The sequence below is a fragment of the Chiloscyllium plagiosum genome, unplaced genomic scaffold (assembly GCF_037043375.1).
Source record: "Chiloscyllium plagiosum isolate Xiang-an unplaced genomic scaffold, Cpla_swu_hap1 HiC_scaffold_40, whole genome shotgun sequence".
NCBI classification, from domain to species: domain Eukaryota; kingdom Metazoa; phylum Chordata; class Chondrichthyes; order Orectolobiformes; family Hemiscylliidae; genus Chiloscyllium; species Chiloscyllium plagiosum.
Window position 1 is genome coordinate 20,075,150 of NW_028270178.1, and position 18,126 is coordinate 20,093,275.

General features: G+C 47.4%; 2 long non-coding RNA genes across 3 annotated transcripts in view; one reads left to right on the forward strand and one right to left on the reverse strand.

The window, feature by feature from the left end:
* LOC122544097 (uncharacterized) overlaps positions 1-3,539 on the reverse strand; it is a 65,174-nt gene extending 61,635 nt beyond the window's left edge. Inside the window, exon 1 of the long non-coding RNA XR_015754012.1 lies at positions 3,365-3,539. This is a non-coding gene — a long non-coding RNA (uncharacterized LOC122544097). The remainder of the gene's footprint in view (positions 1-3,364) is intronic.
* An 813-nt stretch (positions 3,540-4,352) lies between these two features.
* Positions 4,353-17,822, forward strand: LOC122544094 (uncharacterized). Of its 2 annotated transcripts, XR_006310268.2 has the most exons (3): positions 4,360-4,470; positions 10,274-10,471; positions 17,250-17,822. It is a non-coding gene; the product is annotated as an uncharacterized LOC122544094 (long non-coding RNA). The 2 variants fall into 2 exon arrangements; XR_015753884.1 differs by lacking the exon at positions 10,274-10,471 and having other exon boundaries at positions 4,353-4,470.
* Positions 17,823-18,126: the final 304 nt, after the last annotated feature.

An 18,126-nucleotide genomic window follows, 5' to 3' on the forward strand; every position in this document is an offset into this window, starting at 1 on the left:
TGGTACGGAGGAGGGAGGGCAGGTCTGGAGACCTCCTCGTGGGTCTGCTCCTGGGCCTGGCCAAACTGGCCATAAACAGGTCCAGGCAGCGGGCCGTGGAGGGGGTCATTAGGGCCGACTACCTGCCCCTCTTCCCCGGTTATGAGCTACAGAGTATACAGATGGAAGTGGAAACTGTAAATATATTCCTTACTTTAAAAACAGAAGGCTGGATGGATTCAGCATTCAAAACCCTGTGGTGACTCTGTAACCCAAGCAGGGGGCGTGGCCACGTGGCGTCCCGTCTCGCACCCGGAAGAGTGCGGGGCGGTCACATGGCGTCCCGTTTCGCGCCCCGGAAGAGGGCGGGCGATCACGTGACGTCCCGTTTCGCGCCCCGTAAGTGGGTCGAGGAGGCCACGTGATGCCCCATTTCGCGGGCAAAAGGAGGTCACGTGGGGTCGGACAGCTAGGAATGCAAGAAGGCGGGGAATGGAATCAGACTAACACCCAATCAGAAGATAATTCTACCTCAGTGTTTATATGACGTTTTTTATGGTATAAAAGACTGGGGCAGGGACAAAACGAGGTCTTTCTTTTTGAACTGGCACACTTTTGTAGTTTGTCAGGGACAAAGAGGTTTAGACCCAGAGCTCTGAATGCTTTGTTCACTTAGTGTGTAAAATAAATTAAGAGTGTGAGACCGAATATCTTCTCCTATTGCTTCATTTAAAAGAACACGCAGGACTTGGCTCACACATAGAAGAAAGTAAGTTTGTAGATTGAGCCAAAGTCCAACAAAACCCTCACCAGCCTGCTGAGCTTGGAGAACATCACCTGAGTGAAGGCAATTGCACAACCTCATTTAAGACAGACCTGAACTGAGGGACTCTGTCAGCCCACAACAAAACCACAAACCAAAGCCAAGCCTCGATTTAAATGGTTACAATTTCTTCGAACATCCTGGCCAGCAAGCCATTGTAGTTGCTCGAGGCGGCAAGAGTCCCATGGCCTAAATTGAGTAAGAGAACTCAGAGGCCGGTACCAAGGGAGGGAGTGCTGCACTGTCAGAGAGTCAGTACTGAGGGAGTGCCACGCTGTCAGAGTGTCAGTACTGAGGGAGGGCTGCATTGTCAGAAGGCCACTACTGAGGGAGTGCTGCACTGTCGGAGGGTCAGTACTGAGGAAAAGCTGCACCAGAGGGTCGGTGCTGAGGGAGTGCCGCACTGTCGGAGGGTCGGTGCTGAGGGAGTGCCGCACTGTCGGAGGGTCGGTGCTGAGGGAGTGCCGCACTGTCGGAGGGTCGGTGCTGAGGGAGTGCCGCACTGTCGGAGGGTCGGTGCTGAGGGAGTGCCGCACTGTCGGAGGGTCGGTGCTGAGGGAGTGCCGCACTGTCGGAGGGTCGGTGCTGAGGGAGTGCCGCACTGTCGGAGGGTCGGTGCTGAGGGAGTGCCGCACTGTCGGAGGGTCGGTGCTGAGGGAGTGCCGCACTGTCGGAGGGTCGGTGCTGAGGGAGTGCCGCACTGTCGGAGGGTCGGTGCTGAGGGAGTGCCGCACTGTCGGAGGGTCGGTGCTGAGGGAGTGCCGCACTGTCGGAGGGTCGGTGCTGAGGGAGTGCCGCACTGTCGGAGGGTCGGTGCTGAGGGAGTGCCGCACTGTCGGAGGGACGGTGCTGAGGGAGTGCCGCACTGTCGGAGGGTCGGTGCTGAGGGAGTGCCGCACTGTCGGAGAGTCGGTGCTGAGGGAGTGCCGCACTGTCGGAGGGTCGGTGCTGAGGGAGTGCCGCACTGTCGGAGGGGCCATGAGATGAGGGAGTGTCACAATGTTAGAGGGTCAGTGCTGAGGGAGTGCCATTCTGTCAGAGGGTCAGTACTGAGGGAGCGCCGCAGAGGGTCAGTACTGAGGGAGCGCTGCACAAGTAGAGGATCATTGCTGAGAGAGTGATGCACTGTCGGATTGTCAGTACTGAGGGAGTACCGCACTATTGGAGGCTCAGTAATGAGGGAATGCCACACGATCGGATGGTCAGTATTGAGGGCGCACCACACTGTAGGTGGGTCAATACTGACGGAGGGCAACACTGTCTAAGGGTCAGTTGTGAGGGAGTGCCGCACTGTCAGAGGGTCGGTACTGAGTGAGTGCCGCACTGTCAGAGGGTCGGTACTGAGAGAGTGCCGCACTGTCAGACGGTCGGTACTGAGTGAGTGCCGCACTGTCAGACGGTCGGTACTGAGGGAGTGCCGCACTGTCAGACGGTCGGTACTGAGGGAGTGCCGCACTGTCAGACGGTCGGTACTGAGGGAGTGCCGCACTGTCAGACGGTCGGTACTGAGGGAGTGCCGCACTGTCAGAGGGTCGGTACTGTTCGTTTGTCACTGAACATATTAACCTGAGACAGCTGTTGCCTTCTTAGAGAAGAACTCAGATTTATCACAAAAGAGAAAAAACAAAGCTGGTAGAAAATGAGAGGCATGATTGAGATGTATAAAATTATGTGGAGCATGGATAGGTCGGTAGGAAGGAATCTAATCCCCCAATGAAGGGATTCCTATCAGAAAGATGTTGTGAAACTTGAAAGAGTTCAGAAAAGATTTAAAAGGGTGTTGCCAGGGTTGGAGGATTTGAGCTACAGGGAGAGAATGAACAGGCTGGGGCTGTTTTCGCTGGTGCGTCGGAGGCTGAGGGGTGACCTTATAGAGGTTTATAAAATCTGGAGGGGCATGGGTAGGGTAAATAGGCAAAGCCTTTTGCCTGGGGTGGGGGAGTCCAGAACTAGAGGGGCATGGGTTTAGGGCGAGAGGGGAAAGATATAAAATAGACCTAAGGGGCAACTTTTTCACGCACAGGGTGGTGCGTGTATGGAATGAGCTGCCAGAGGATGTGGTGGAGGCTGGTACAATTGCAACATTTAAGAGGCATTTGGATGGGTATATGAATAGGTAGGGTTTGGAGGGATATGGGCCGGGTGCTGGCGGGTGGGACTGGATTGGGTTGGGATATCTGGGACAGCATGGACGGGTTGGGCCGAAGGGTCTGTTTCCGCGCTGTAACATCTCTACGCGCCTGCACCCAAAGGTGCAAACAACAGCACCCGAGGTGGTACCGTCGGAAGGGAATCCAGGCTAACGGGGCAGAAAGCGGGAGAATGGCCGTTTGGAGAAACCCACTGGCCGCGATCGAGCGGCGGCGGGAGCGGACCCGATGGGCCGAACGGCCCAATTTCTGCTCCGGGCTCTTGTCACGGTCTCGGCCGACTGCCCGTTTCACCCCAAAATGCAGTACCCGGCGTTTATCCAGATCGAAACCACCTGCCCTTCTCCCGGCCCACTGGCCCACTTGACCGAGACCGTCTGAGAGAACCCCGCCGTCCGCAAACGTTACTAACCATGCCCGCTTGCTCAATGCAAAGCCGTGCGTTTCTCGTGGTTATTTTGCTGTGGTTATTACTGGCGGCGCCCGGTGCCGGCCCATGCTTTTGGCTGTTCTCGCTGAAGCAGCTGCTAACCGTCACTCGCCGGCACGTGCGGCGACCGTTAACCGCCGTCTCGCGCGGGGCGGGGCAGGGCCTGAGGGGTAAGGCGTGACGTTCTCTGTGAGGCGGAGCGATAGGCGGGGCCTGAAGTGGGCGGGGTGCTCGGGCTCGGCCGGCTGGGGTGTTTTGGGGCGGGGCTTGAAGCGGGGATTTGGGCGGTAGTGGAAGCGAGACGGGGTGGGAGCGGGCGCATATTGGGCGGGGTCTCATCGTGGTGTGGGCGGGGCCTGCAATGGGGTCGTCATCGTGGCCGCCGGGGATGGCGGGGCGGGTCGGGAGAGTGTAAGCGCGGCCAGAGGGCGGTATTGGGACGGGGCTCTGAGTCGGGGGGGGTTTGGGCGGGGCTCGTGGGGGCGGGGCGGGGCCAGAAGGGGGACGGGTAGGGCGGGGTCTCAAGGGGGTCAAGAGTGTGGTGCTGGAAAAGCACAAGCAGGTCAGGCAGCATCCCAGGGGCAAAAGGCTGGGGCAAGAGCTCTGCGTCAGGAATGGTTGGGGGGAACTGAGGGGTTTGGGCGGAGAATGAGTGGAGCCGTTGGGGGCACGGCCGAATGAGGGGGCGGGGCGGGGGTTGGGCTGGGCAGTTGCCTCTTGGGGAGACGAAGGGCTCGCGCGCGGGGGCGGGGCGGGGAAGTGGCTGGGGGCGGGGCCTAATCAGGGGGCGGGGCGTGGGAAGTGGCTGGGGTTGGGCTGGGCTGTTGCCTCTTGGGGAGACGAAGGGCTCGCGCGCGGGGGCGGGGTCTAATGAGGGGGCGGGGCGAGGGCGGGGGCTGGGCTGGGCCGTTGCCTCGGGGGGGGCGATGGGCGCGGGGGCGGGGCCTGGGCCAGTGCGGACGGCGCGTGCGCGGGTCCTGAAGCTAAAATGGCGCCGCCTGATCGAGCAGGTGGTGGTCTGTGTTAATGTCCCCGGGAAGAGTTGGTCTGGTTTGGGATTCTCTCCCTCGAACGCTGCTCTGTGTCAGGTCAGTTGTTTAATATAACTCTGAGATGGACAGTGGGTGGGTGTGTATTTTTCATTGAGCAGTTAAATGGAGTGATGCTGCAGATCCCACACCTTATTGAGGGGCTGAATGGCCAGCCTGCTGTTGTTCCTGTGAAACCTGTTTTTACAAATTTACCAGAACTCCGCAATAACACCTAATGGCGATGGATTAAGAAACATGGATAATCTATCCAAAAGGCAGGGCTCAGGCAATGTCTTTTACCACCCCCACCCCCTCCTCTCACTTATCTCTCCACCCTTCATGCTCCCTGCCTCTATTCCTGAACAAGGGCTTTTGCCTGAAATGTCGAATTTTCCTGCTCCTGGGATGCTGCCTGAACTGCTGTGCTTTTCCAGCACCACCACTCCAATCCAGAATCTGGTTTCCAGCATCTGCAGTCCTTGTTTTTTGTCTTGATTTGGAAGTGCTGGTGTTGGACTGGGGTGTACAAAGTTAAAAATCATACAATGCCAGGTTATAGTCTAGCCAATTTAACCTGTTGGACTATAATCTGGTGTTAGGAGAAAGTGAGGACTGCAGATACTGGAGGTCAGAGTTGAAAAATGTGTTGCTGGAGAAGTGCAGTAGGTCAGGCAGCATCCAAGGAGCAGGAGAATCGATGTTTTGGGCATAAGCCCTTCTTCAACCTGGTGTGTGTTTTTTTAACTTTGTTTTTACCTTGCAGGTTTGCCAGAACTCTGCAGTAATACTTAATGGTGATGGATTAATGAATATGAATAATCTATTCCAAAGGCAGGGCTCAGGCAAAGACTTTTCCCTGGGGTGGGGGGAGTTTGGAACTAGAGGGCATAGGTTTACGGTGAGAGGGGAAAAGATATAAAAGAGACCTAAGGAGCAACATTTTCACTCAGGGTGGTATGTGTTTGGAATGAGCTGCCAGAAGATGTGGTGGGGGCTGGTACAATTGCAATATTTTAAGAGGCATTTGGATGGGTATATGAATAGAAAAGGTTTGGAGGGATATGGGTTGGGTGCTGGTGGGTGGGACTAGATTGGGTTGGGATATCTGTTCAGCATGGACTGGTTAGACCGAAGGGTCTGTTTCCATGCTGTAGATCTCTATGACTTTGCTCAAACTGGGCTATGTATTTGTCAATTTACAGTCACTGCTGATTGAGTCTGGTATATGACACTGTATTCACATGTTGAGCAGCTCGTGGTGGCAGCTCACTGCCTGGCCCTATCTGTGTTACTTTTTTGGTTCATGAATTGTTGGGATCTCTAGGTTAACCACCATTTATCGGCCATCCCTAATTGCCATTGAACTGAGTCACTAGTTTGGCCAAGACAACCACATCACTGTGGGTCGGAAGCCTCATCTCAGCCAAAACAGAGAAGGGTAGCTGATCTGCTATTATTTGTTTTTTGTTTGTTTAGATATTATCTTTAGAGATGTCACTATGTCCCTCTGGAGTAGGTGGGATTGATGCTGGGTCATCTATTTTAGATGTAGGGACACTACCACTGTGCCTCAAGAGCTCCTAGCACATCAGCTGCTTATTAATTAATTGAATGGTTGGTGTGATTTCACACTGCAACTGATCTCTGAAACTGCACTATTTTGACATGCAAATAAGTGTTCTTGCTCAGCCGCTGGTGCGTCTCTGTACGCAGGTGGTTACTTTCTGCCTTCAGACTCTTTGCATGGAGCCTCCTTCTAGATGGTGCACCCCGGTGGTAAAGTTTTTCCTTAAGTGCGTGACTTCAGTAACAGAACTCAATTCTTGTCCATTGGCCATGAGGGTTTTCAGATCTCGCTCAGGGCGCTACCTCTTTTTTTTTTACTTCCACCGTGGCAGGCCTGAGGGCAAGGGGGGGTGGGGGGGTCGCCTCTGCTTCTCCTTCTCCATGACTCTGAGCCTAGAAATTTCCTCATCTGCATTAATAGAATTGGGTGATTGTTATAGGCATCTCCTGTTGACATGGCAGCTGACAGATCAATAACCAACAGACAATCTTGTCACGATCACACACATTTTATTTGAAGCCATCACCGTACAATTTGTCAGAAGGAGATCAGCCTTAAAATGACAGCTGATCAGTATGTGTACTGAGATTGGTTATTTAAATCATAACACCCTTACCCCAAAAAAATCTCCCTCTCTGTTTTGATTTTTTTTTCCCCCATTTGGACCCCACTACCAAGAATATTCTAGATTTCCAATCTGTGTGAGAGAAACTGCCCCCTGATATCATCCCAGAATGATCTGAGTGAAGGGGGGGTGGAGACCCTCCTTTTGAGTTTGCCCTCTCCTCCAGAAGGGTGATTGCTCGATGTCTAGTCCTGAATGAACCTTTTGTAATCTTCACTGTGTGCCTTATTTGGGCTCGCACTTTGTCTGGTAGATGGGAAGGAACAGGAGCCCAGTCTGTAGGCCTCTTTCTCATGAAGTGTCTTTGTCCCTTACCTCCTCACTCGGAGCTCTGGCCCCTGTGCGGTCACAATAGATGCCCAGAGTCTGTATTTCATAACGGGTCTCAGGTTGCTTACACATTTCACGCTTGGTTCGTTGCCCAATCTCTGAGCCCAGATTTCCTACAGTGTGGGAACAGGCCATTTGGCCCAACCAGCCCACACCGACCCTCCAAAGAGTAACCCACCCAGAATCATATCCCTCTGACTAATGCACCTAACACTATGGGCAATTTAGCATGGACAGTTCACTTTACCTGCACATCTTTGGACTGTGGGAGGAAACTCACCCAGACACAGGGAGAATGTGCAAACTTCCACACAATTGCCCGAGGGTGGAATTAAACCTGGGTCCCTGGCATGGTGAGGCAGCGGTGCTAACTATTGAGCCACTGTGCTGCCCCTATTCACCACTCTGTCTTCACCCCATTGCTAACCTGGAATGGATGGGCCCAGGAGACGGTGAGTGATTTATAGGTTTGAGTCATACATGGTCACCTGACTGGCATTGGCAGGAAGGGTGCAGATCCAAGCAATGGGCTTACTGGCCAAGACCCATGCTGCAGGCGCTCATGTGGGAGGAGCTGAATGATTATACATTGTCTGGGTTATCCCCACACAACGGAAAGCTCTCAGCATTGCTGTGGGTCTCCACCCAGGTTTTCAATGTTCCTGTACCCCACACTGGCCATCAGCACTGGCTCAGTGTCGTTTCCAGAGACTTTGTTGGACTGTGGAGGTATTATGCTACACTGTAACTGGCCACTCCTGTGCCTTCTGGGTTCTGGCTGTCTGCTGTCCTCTGTCTTCACAATTCCACCTCTGTGTGAAAACGGATGCCCCAAGTAATCTCTTCTCACCCCTTTATTTGAAAAAAAAACCTTGTAAACTTGCAGCCGTGTGTACTTTTGGACTTTCTACTTGCACAAGAAACATTGCACACCTCTCAATAGTTTCAACACTGATGCTACATCAAACCAGTGTCATCTCGCATTGCCCCGCTTGGTTCTGTCCCATTTCGTGGAGCCTTGAGGTATTCGGAGAGTTCCTGAAGATAAACATCTGTCTCCCCCAAAGAGTTAAAGTTGAAGCAAATGACAAATTTAATCATTGGGTCCACCAGGATTGTGTCTAACTGGCTCTGGGTCACAACCTCCACCCCTTCCAGTCTGCTCAGATTCACCCCCACTGTGTTCACTTCCTTCTCCCTCCTCTTCAGCCAAGCGTCCAGTGAGCTGTACCTGAACGGAGATTGTTGGAGCAGAAGGAACAATGATACGTTACAAGTGTAGAGGAAGCTCTGATGGGGTGATTTCTCCCAGGACTGAACTTGATCTCGAATGATAACTACTGCAGGGGAACAGACAGTGATTGCAAATGGCATGTTGGATCTACCCGTTTACCGCAATCCTCTCCATGCAACAAACGACGATGGTGTTAAGTTTTCCTCCAAACCGTGTTTACGACACATGCTCGTGTGACTTTTAATTGTCTTCAAAGTCCCAAATCTTCTGAAATGGGAAGTGGCCTCCGACTCAAATTACAATGCACTTGGGAGTCTTGAGGAAATGTTTAGGGAAATTCATTTTACCCCTTTCATCTACCACACCCTTTAAACACAAGACCGTGCTCCCTCAACACCTCAAAGCATACCCACTCCCTTAGACAATATCTCCTCCTCCCTCTCACTCACACTCTCACCACCTGAGAAAACCCCCAGTCAGACGGTGTTCACTCTCCAACCCCTTCAAGACTATGATGCACCCCACCTTCTCCCACCCCGTCCCAGACAGTGGCTAGCAGCATTGAAACCCAGGTCCCCAGAACATGGCCTACGTCTCTGCTCTCATTGTGTACTGATATCGCCACCATTGCCCCCCCGTTGATGACAATTTGATTTTTATGATCGGGGAGTATCTAACTTGTTTAATATCTTTTTTTTTAAAAAAAAAAACAAGGTAGGACTATGTCTCCACAACCTAAAAATGTCCAGTCCCCTTTTGTATAAACATCATGTCCTCGATTGTCGTGGTTGATATACTTGACTGATTCACTGAAGTGTTATATCTGAGCTGCTGCTACTTAGCTAACTATGGCTAAGCCACCTAGCCTGCACGTACCTGGACACTGTTATTTAGCATGGCTAATCCACCTCATACAGTCAGATATACAGAGGAATCGCGATTATCCGAAGAACACAGGCAGGGAGTATTTTGTTTGGTTAATTGAATGCCTGACAACAAATTGATATGAATCTTTGTGAATAGTCGAGTGTCTGTATTTTATATCTCTTCTCCCAACGCACTCTTCTCTCCAAATACATTATTGTTACAACGTCAAAAATCACACCACATAGGGTTATCATCCAGCAGTTTAATTTGAAACTGCAAGCTTTCGGAACCCCAGCTGCTGCTTGAGGCAGCTAGTGAGAGAGGATACATCAGACATGGAATTTAAGTAAAGGATCAAAGGGTCATACAACTTATGCGCATCTATTGAACAAATCTTGATGGCTATTAAGTCTTTTAATCAGTTAAAATGGAGGTGCAGGTTTTAATTAAAATGTAAATCCATGCCCCGGGATAACTTCAGGTTTTATCAGAATAAAGTTGACCCCCTCAGTTAGACAATGCACTTTAGGTGTGAGGCCTTGTTTCAAGTCTGTTTGCGTCTCACTCTGGAGCCAGACTGGTTTTATTTCCAAAGTAGGAATTTGTAAAATAACTGTTCGACTCTGTGTCGTGCGCTCTTCAAAATCTGGTGCAGAGGAATCTCTCTTATCCAGCAACATCGCAAGATCCTAATGCTTGGCTCAACTGTTATGAGGCATTCAATTAACCGGACAAAATACTCCCCACCTGTGTTCTTCGGATAATCGCGATTCCTCTGTATATCTCTGACTGTGTGTGTGTATGAGGAGGATTAGCCATGCTAAATAACCCATAGTGTCCAGGCATGTGCAGCCTCGGTGACTTGGCCATGGGAAATGCAAGGTTACAGGGATAGCAGGAGGTGGGATGCTCTTCAGAGGGTCAGTATAGATGCAACAGGCCGAACGGCCTGCTCCACACTTTAGGTATTCTAGGATCTACCCTCTCCTTTTCCTGCAGCATCTCGAGCATGCTGTGTGCTGACCAGTTCCTGCTTGACTTGTGGTCAAAGGTTTTTGGTTTTCCTTTTGGAAATTTCTCCACGAAGGGGAGGTGATATGAAACAGTCCAACTACTTGGCCGGTCCCATCCTTCGCAACACCGGGGAAAGGTCAAAATGCAGTACATAGTAACGCGAGCAGTAAGATTGGTTGCCAATTTCTAATTTCCTCCCTCTCTCTCTCCTTTCTGCTTGTAGGTGAGGGTGATGGCACCCTTTCTCGTGGATTTGCACATGCTACCCATCAGAAGTATAATGTCATTAGCCAGGGCCTGCTGGTGGCATATGTCCCACAGAGCAGAGGATCAGCAAATCCTTTTATGTCAGACTGCACAACAAGAAGCCCACAGATAGCACAATCCTGTCTTCTGTCATGCAGGAATTTGACAGCAGAAGGTAGGAGATGTTGGACCAGCCATTATCTCTGCATGAGCTGACCAAGGTCCTCGAGTCATTCGAAAAGAATTTAAACTCCCAGAAGTGGCAGCTTACCGGCCGAGTTGTCCTCTGCTCGGTCCACACCCCTGCCCTGTACGTAGGTGGTCGTATTCCTGAGAGCTTTGCACTTCTCCAATTGGTTGCCAAGTTCTAACAGTCTGACTGTTGAATGCAGACTACAAAATCCTGTCTCAGGTCATCGCCAACCAGGTCAGGTCTTCTCTGGGATCAGTGATTCACCCCGACCAAACCTGTGCTGTACCGTGGAGAACAATCTGAGGAGTGCAAGGCTCTCGGATACGATCGTCTACGTGCAGGACAGGGGAGTGGCCTCCTGCCTCAGCAGCCTGGACCAGGAGAAGACCTTTGACAGGATATTGTACACCTACACATGGGACGTGCTGTCCAAAGTGGGGAGGGAATCCGCAACTGAATCCGACTGCTCTGCGCCGACATCGTTCATGCGGTCTCGATCAATGCTTGGGAATCATAAAGCTTCCCGATCAGATCCAGAGTCTGGCGGGGCTGCCCATTCTCTCCTGCCTTGTTTGTGTGTTGTACAGAGAGTTTGCTGAGTCTGTCAGGAAGGATGTGAGCCTGAGCGGGGGAACTATTCCAGGCAGCAGAGGCCTGCAAGTCAAAGCCTCCCCGTACGTGGACGACATCACCAAATTCTACTGACCCACTGTCTGTGCCTAGACTCAGCATCTGTGACCAGTTCAAACTGCCCTCAGGGGCCCAGGGAATCCAATGCAAGAGTGAGGCCTTGTTCTTTTATCCTCTTCGCCATCAGGACAGGTTACCTGGTGTGGAGAGGCCCAAGCATGGGCAAAAACTTGGGATTCACACCGCCCAAGTGAAACTGAGACCGGGCTTTCGGGAGCACCACTCCCTCTTCCATCATCGTTAAAACCTGGTCATCAGGTGTGAGGCATTCACTTTGTTGCAGGTGGCACCGGTCTGGCCCATTGCCAGAACGTGGGCAGTTGTAATAACCATCTTGCACTTCATCTGGAGGTCAAAGATGAACAGTGTCCACAGGGACACTAAGTGCAAAACTCTGGATAAGGTGAGGGGAGTGCGTACCCAACACCACCCTTACCCTGACAGCTACCTTTTATGTGCAGCAGCATCAAGCTGTGCATAGACCCTGTATGCAAACACCATGTGCCAATACATACTGAGGTTCTACCTTTCCCCGGTATTCTGGAGGATGAGACTGGCCTCATTACCCTGGAACACTCCAATTAGTCCTTTGTGTCACCAGTCCTCTGTGGAGAAATTTGCAAAGAGGAATACATTTGACCACAGGGGTAGCGGGAACGGCACATTGCGAGACCTTGTGGGAAGAGTAGATGGTGGATCTTGTCAGGCTGTTCCCTGAGCAGACTCATCATCAGAACTTTCAGACTAGTACCAAAGCACTGTTTGGCTGGTGTTGAGAAGTGTATTACATGTGCGTTCCTTAATGGATGGGGGGGGGGGGGGATGGGATGTGACTACTGTTTTGTTTGGGTCTCCCAACAATATTCTTGTGAAGTCACCTCTCCATTGTTTTTACGTATTGTCGCCTATAGAGTTGGTCAAACCTTCATGTGGTTCCCCCTGGTAACGACCTGGTAGAGGAAGCTCGTTTTAATGGCTGACTAGTTTTTAAACTGTTTTAATGCTGTTTTTATATCTGTTAGTCAAATTTTAATCGGCATTGAGTGGTTTTAACTTATGTCAGACCGTTGCTAGAGTATTACTCAATCCAGGGCGAAAGTGAGGTTTCCTGATGAAGGGCTTTTGCCCGAAATGGTTTTTTTTTTCTCCCCCTACTCCTCTGATGCTGCCTGACCTGCTGTGCTTTTCCAGCCTTGACCCTAATACTCAATCCAGTTTGACGAATACGACTAGAGAAGGAATATGAAATGGCTGTTGACCCTTCGGGTCTTTTTGTCTTAGGATAGTTCAGAAAAGATTACTGATAGAATGGCTCAAGTTTAATTCTCCCTTTTTCCAGTTGGGTGTGAGAGAAACAGCTCACAAATTTCAGTCCGAGTCAAATTCTGAAGCAGCGAATTTTATTGAAATGTTCTTGCAAGAAGGGGTGACTAGTAAGTAGCCACCCCTTACTCCACAATTTTTTTTTTTTTACAGTTTAAATTCTCGGTACTTCCCCGTTTACCTCATTGGCCTTCAAATCTATCTATTCCTTATTGTGTTCTGCCCCTGCCCAGCTGCGCTCCGCCCTTGTTTACTTCTCCCCCTACTCCAAGCCGGACAACCCCCCCCCCCGCTCTCCCTCCCTCTCCCCCCCCCCCCCCCCCCCCCCCCCCTCCCCTATAAGTGACTTGGCTTGCTTCAGTGCTGGCATAAGGGAAATTTGCTGAGCTTGGAATATCTTGATGTTCTTTTTCAACTTATCTATTTGTCTGTAACATCTTCCATTGTTTGCAGACACGTTCCATTCTTGAATGCACATTTTAGCTAACTCAGCTCTTTGCTGAAACAATTATACACTGGTGTAGGTTAGTTCATTCACCTTGCATAAGCAATTATGATTGCAGAAGTAACACTGCTTTACCTAATATCCCACAGGTGGACAACCGGGGAAACAACTGCCCTGCACGAATGCTTACGATGGCATTGCGTGTAAAGCGTTCTTGCCATAAATTAATTCAATTGTCCGTGCAAACCCAGATGGAAGAGACCTTTTTTGATATTCTCTCAATATGAGTTTCTTCGATCAGGCACGAGGAAGCCATTTTGAATAGTGAGAATCAAAATGGAAATTTGATGCAGTCAAAGGAGAAGCTTCCTCCAAGACTCTGGTCTTTTAATAACTAAGACTTTTTTATAACAACTCTAATTTTAAAGGGCTTTTTTAATTTTGCAAGAGAGCTTGAAAGCAAGGAGTCTAACATTCCAGTAGAGCCATTGGTTATAAATCCAGCTGAAAATGAAGATAAATTAGACCTAATTATAAAGTGTGCCTTTAGATAATTTTAAATGTGATTCTTGTCACAATGTGTTTAATAGAATTGGACTTTTTTTTTTTGAAAATATTCAATCAGGGCGTGATAAGTGTGTTTGGGGAAAACCGCTACCATGCTGTAGCTTGTCATTATCCCAAATGGACAGGCAAAAAAGCAATGCAATTGAATGGGGTCTTCTAGTGTGAAAGATGTCCCCTTGCGTTTTCGACCGCTGTAGATTTGGGGCAGCCTGAGACATAAACATGCTGCCCTAAGAACTACTAAAAGAAGCTAAAATGTTAGTAAGAAGAGTAATAGTCAAAATAAGAATAAACAAGGAATTCGGTCCAGTGTGGAGGTAATGATGTTACAAAACCTGGAGAAGCCATATTCTGGTGGCATAAAATGATAGCGGAACAGTTGAAGAATAAAATGCGTAAACAACTTTCTGATAAAAGATTTTTGTTTTTAGCTAAGCAGAGTAGTAGTAAAAGGAATAGAGGACAAGGAAGATGACAAAGAAATCGAACGAGGGCATGCTGATAATAAGGAACAAGAAAGTGAAGTGTAAGAGAGATTAATAAATCTAGAGGAGATACAAATTAAAGCTGCTTACTGAGAATAAAGATGGAGAAAGGGACACGATTGGAAAAACTCTAAATGACCTGTTGGGCCAAATAGAAGATAATATTGCTAAAAATAAGTGTAATGTGGGAAAGGGAAATAACAAAACGGACAAAATTATGACTAGCTTATCAAATGGAAAGCAAATAACTCCCAGACGAATAACGCAAGAAGGAGACTTGTAAAAAGGAAAAGTAGATTTAGGCAAATGCAAACGCTGTTTAAATATAAAAGGCAGTCCTTAGCAAGGGAAATATTGGGAGCTCCTGTTGATAGTATGTGCCCCCTTACGAAGAGGAACTCGACGAGTTCTTCCGTCACAAATAATCAATGCCTAATGATGAAGCAAATATTACAAAACTTGCAAAATATTAAGGAGGAAGTAAACAACCAAATTATCCCACAGTCCGGCCAATAACTGTGGATGAAGTCGATCAGGCCCTGAAAGTGATCGACCCAAAAACCACAGCAGGGCTGGATGGTATGGAGATGAAAGATATAATGGCCATGTATAACGCAGGCAATAAAACACTTCCAAGGTTGTCTGTTCTCAATTTGGCTACGAACAATCAGGAATATTGCATGAAAATTAATAGAACAACACTAATACCTAAAACTAATGATAAAGAAGAATTGAAAGAAATAGATAACTGGAGGTCGATAACAGTTGGGCCTTTTTACTCAGGATCTTTACTAGAATAATGGCTAAAAGGCTAAGTGGAATAATTGGATTAAATAAGCGACAAAAATGATTCCTTGCAGGAGTTTTGGGTCATGACCAAAATATTAAAATCTTGAGTAATATTATTAAAGGATTGAAGAAGAAAAAATAAGTATTAGCTAATGTATTTATTGATTTAGCTAAAGCTTTTGATTCAGTTGGTCATAAGGATATTATTAAAGCCCTAAATAGATTCTGTCCCAACAGAATTTGTTAAAATAATTACAAATTTAAAAGGATATAGATGCAAAGCTAATAAAATAGAGATCTTTAAAAGGCATGAAACAGGGTGATTCGTTATCACCCATTCCTTTTTAATATAAGCGTTAGATCCCCCTCATTCGTTCATTGGAAGAGAGTACCAAAGGGATCTTTTTAGATCCTGATCTTGAAAGGCATCATTGTGCAACATAAGGCAATGTCATGCATGTAGGCTAAAGTTGAACCTATGAAGAAATGTCTTATAATCTTAAATTAGTGCAAACGTTCGGTGATAATACAGGGCGAACGTGAGAAAAACGAAAGGGATCCATTTTTGTTTAAAGAATAAAATGTTTATTTATAATAGTAGGAAAAACTGGAGTCTTAATAATGAAATACAGTATATATAGCCAGGTAATACAGAAAAATATCTCTGGGTGAAAATAGCTCCATGGGTGGGAATAGGTACATCCAATTCGGAAGAATTGCTGAGAGATTGAATAGCAAACCTAAAGAAATCGCCTTTTAAAACCACTACAAAAGGTTTTTAAAACTAATTTTATTCCAAGGTTGTACTATTATCTCACATTATTGGAAGCTTCTCAAAATGATCTAAATAAATTTAGATTTGATAATTAGGGGTTTTATTAAGGAAGTTTTACACTTTCCACAATCTGTAACAGATGGCATTTTATATGCACAGAACAGAGAGAGTGGGTTAGGATTAAATAAATTAGCAATACTAATACCGATTGCAGTTTTGTGGAAATATGAAGCTTTTCAAAGAGCTCCCGATTGAGATTTTACAAGCCTCGTTCCGTTTTAATGATTCTAGAATGTCAAAAATTTGGCAGAATTGAGTCAGCTGACGAATTTGTGAAACTTGGGATCCTCAAATAATTGGCCTGTCCGTTGGCGCTCCAAGTACCCAAGTTATGGAGAGTTAAGAGCTAGTGGAAGATATTAACAACATTTATGGTAAATGGAGAAACCGGATTACAGAATTTTGTGACACTGCCTTGCCAAGGGTTGGGCATCCATTATTTTAAAAACAACAATATATCTCCTGCCTGGACTAAAAGATTATTGTGTATGAGAACATCCAGAGCTATTAAAACAATTCTGTTAAGGACAAATCTATGAAGGACTACTTTCTCTTATGGAGGACCTTTTACATCACCTGCAGTTTGTATTATTTAATTTGGCAGTTGAAACGATTCCTCACTTCTCTGGATGATAATTTCAGTAAAAAAAAAACATGAGGATAAAGAATCGCAATAACATAGCTGATGTTTGAACCCAACTTGTTCAGAAGAATTGATGGACAATTTTTGTTGAAGCCCATTTTAAAAGATGCTGACCGGAAGTTATGGATACCCGACTTTAATTCTGTTTAAGGATGGTCAGGCGGTGCTGGGGGCCATCACAGTATGTTTTGAAAAGGAAAACGACTCACTTAAACAAGCTTGGTTGGAGAAGTCGGTGAAATATCAGCATTTGGAGAAGGTGATACTGGACCTTTCGAAAGGGGCCAATGTATTCTTTTATGGTTTTGTCGTAGGAGCTAGAAGGAAATGGTGTGATAAAAATATGTTGATGAAGTTGCTGGGTATAACTAACTAAGCCATTTGTCCGCAATATATCCAGCCTTACGATATCTCTGACGTTGGGGATACACCAGATTTATGTGGACATATGATGGCCTTCTTGTAGGCTCTCTTTATTTTAGGAATATAGTTTTAGTTTTAAATTTAGTTATAGTTTTAAGATTATTAAAACACTTTTATTGCTTAAAATATTTAAAACTTTAAAAATTTTAGCAATAAAGTAGAGTATTTTTAGCACCGTAAGGTGGTGGGCAGTTGGGTGTAAATTAAAATTTTCACTAAACACAACAGACGATGTGAATATGAGGTAGCTAACCTGTTGGTTTTATAACCCCTGAATGTCCTAGTAACATCTGGCTGTGGTGCAGCTGTAAAGTGGTATACTCCGCGTCGACAAGTGACGAGAAAAAACACAAAATAGACACAATTTATACAATAGATGTTGAGTGTTCAAAATTTGCCCAGACTTTCTGCACCACCAGCCGCTGACCTTGAGTTGAGGTAGAGACTGTCTCACAGCTCATTCTGAATGTCAGAAGAGTCATCTAGACTCGATGTCCGCTTGCTCTCCCCATTGATGCTGTTTGACCCACTGTGATCTCCATTTGTTGTTTTCGGAACAGATTCCAACATCTGCAGGAATTTGCTCCCGCTTCTTCCTTTTTTTGGAATGTGTCTTTGCGAAGGAAGTCTGGAGAGAGGTTTGTCGTGAGCAGCTCTGTGACATGGGACCCTGTCTGTTCCCCAGGACACACACCGAGACAACTAGCGACTGCACCCAGAGGACCATCCACCTGCTGAAAGATGCTCTTTGGTCTTTCAGAGCTAGGAGTTGACCCTGGCCGAGTGTTGTAGACTGGCATAGTCCAAGATGCAGGGTAACGTGCTGAGGGGGTGCACTAAAAGCTTAGGGCAGCTACCACCAAGGCACAGTGGGGAAAGACCACTGTCTGAGGCCATTCAGCTAAAGATAAATGGGGGTCTGTTCAGTTATCACCCCCTCCCCAGTGCCTTAAATGTATGTAGATATAGTCTTGTGCAAGTAAGAAATGCAATTAATTTATTTGTTGGATTGAGTCAAAAGTCTAATGTTTCTTTGTTTATTCATATGTTACTGTACAGACTCAAATTGTTTAGTGACTGTATGTACGGATATCAAGATATTTTTATGAATAAAGTACAGTTTTGAAATAAAACAGGAACTGAGACCTAAGTTGGAACAATAGCCCTGATCAAAACGAGTGGCAGATCAGGCTCGAGGGGCCAAATGGCCTATTCCTGCTCCCATTTTCCATGTTACTCTGTCTTCTCATTTTCTCACGCTGTTAACCTCATCGCCAATGGAGCAAATGTGGGTTCCAAACCTACAGAATGAACCCTGAGGCAGGGAGCATGTTAACACAGATATATTATTGCACAGCCTCTGATACTTGGCATGGATACAATCGGCAGTGAGCTCTCAATGTGACATGAGGCGGTGTGAGGGAATTAGAGCTTTAC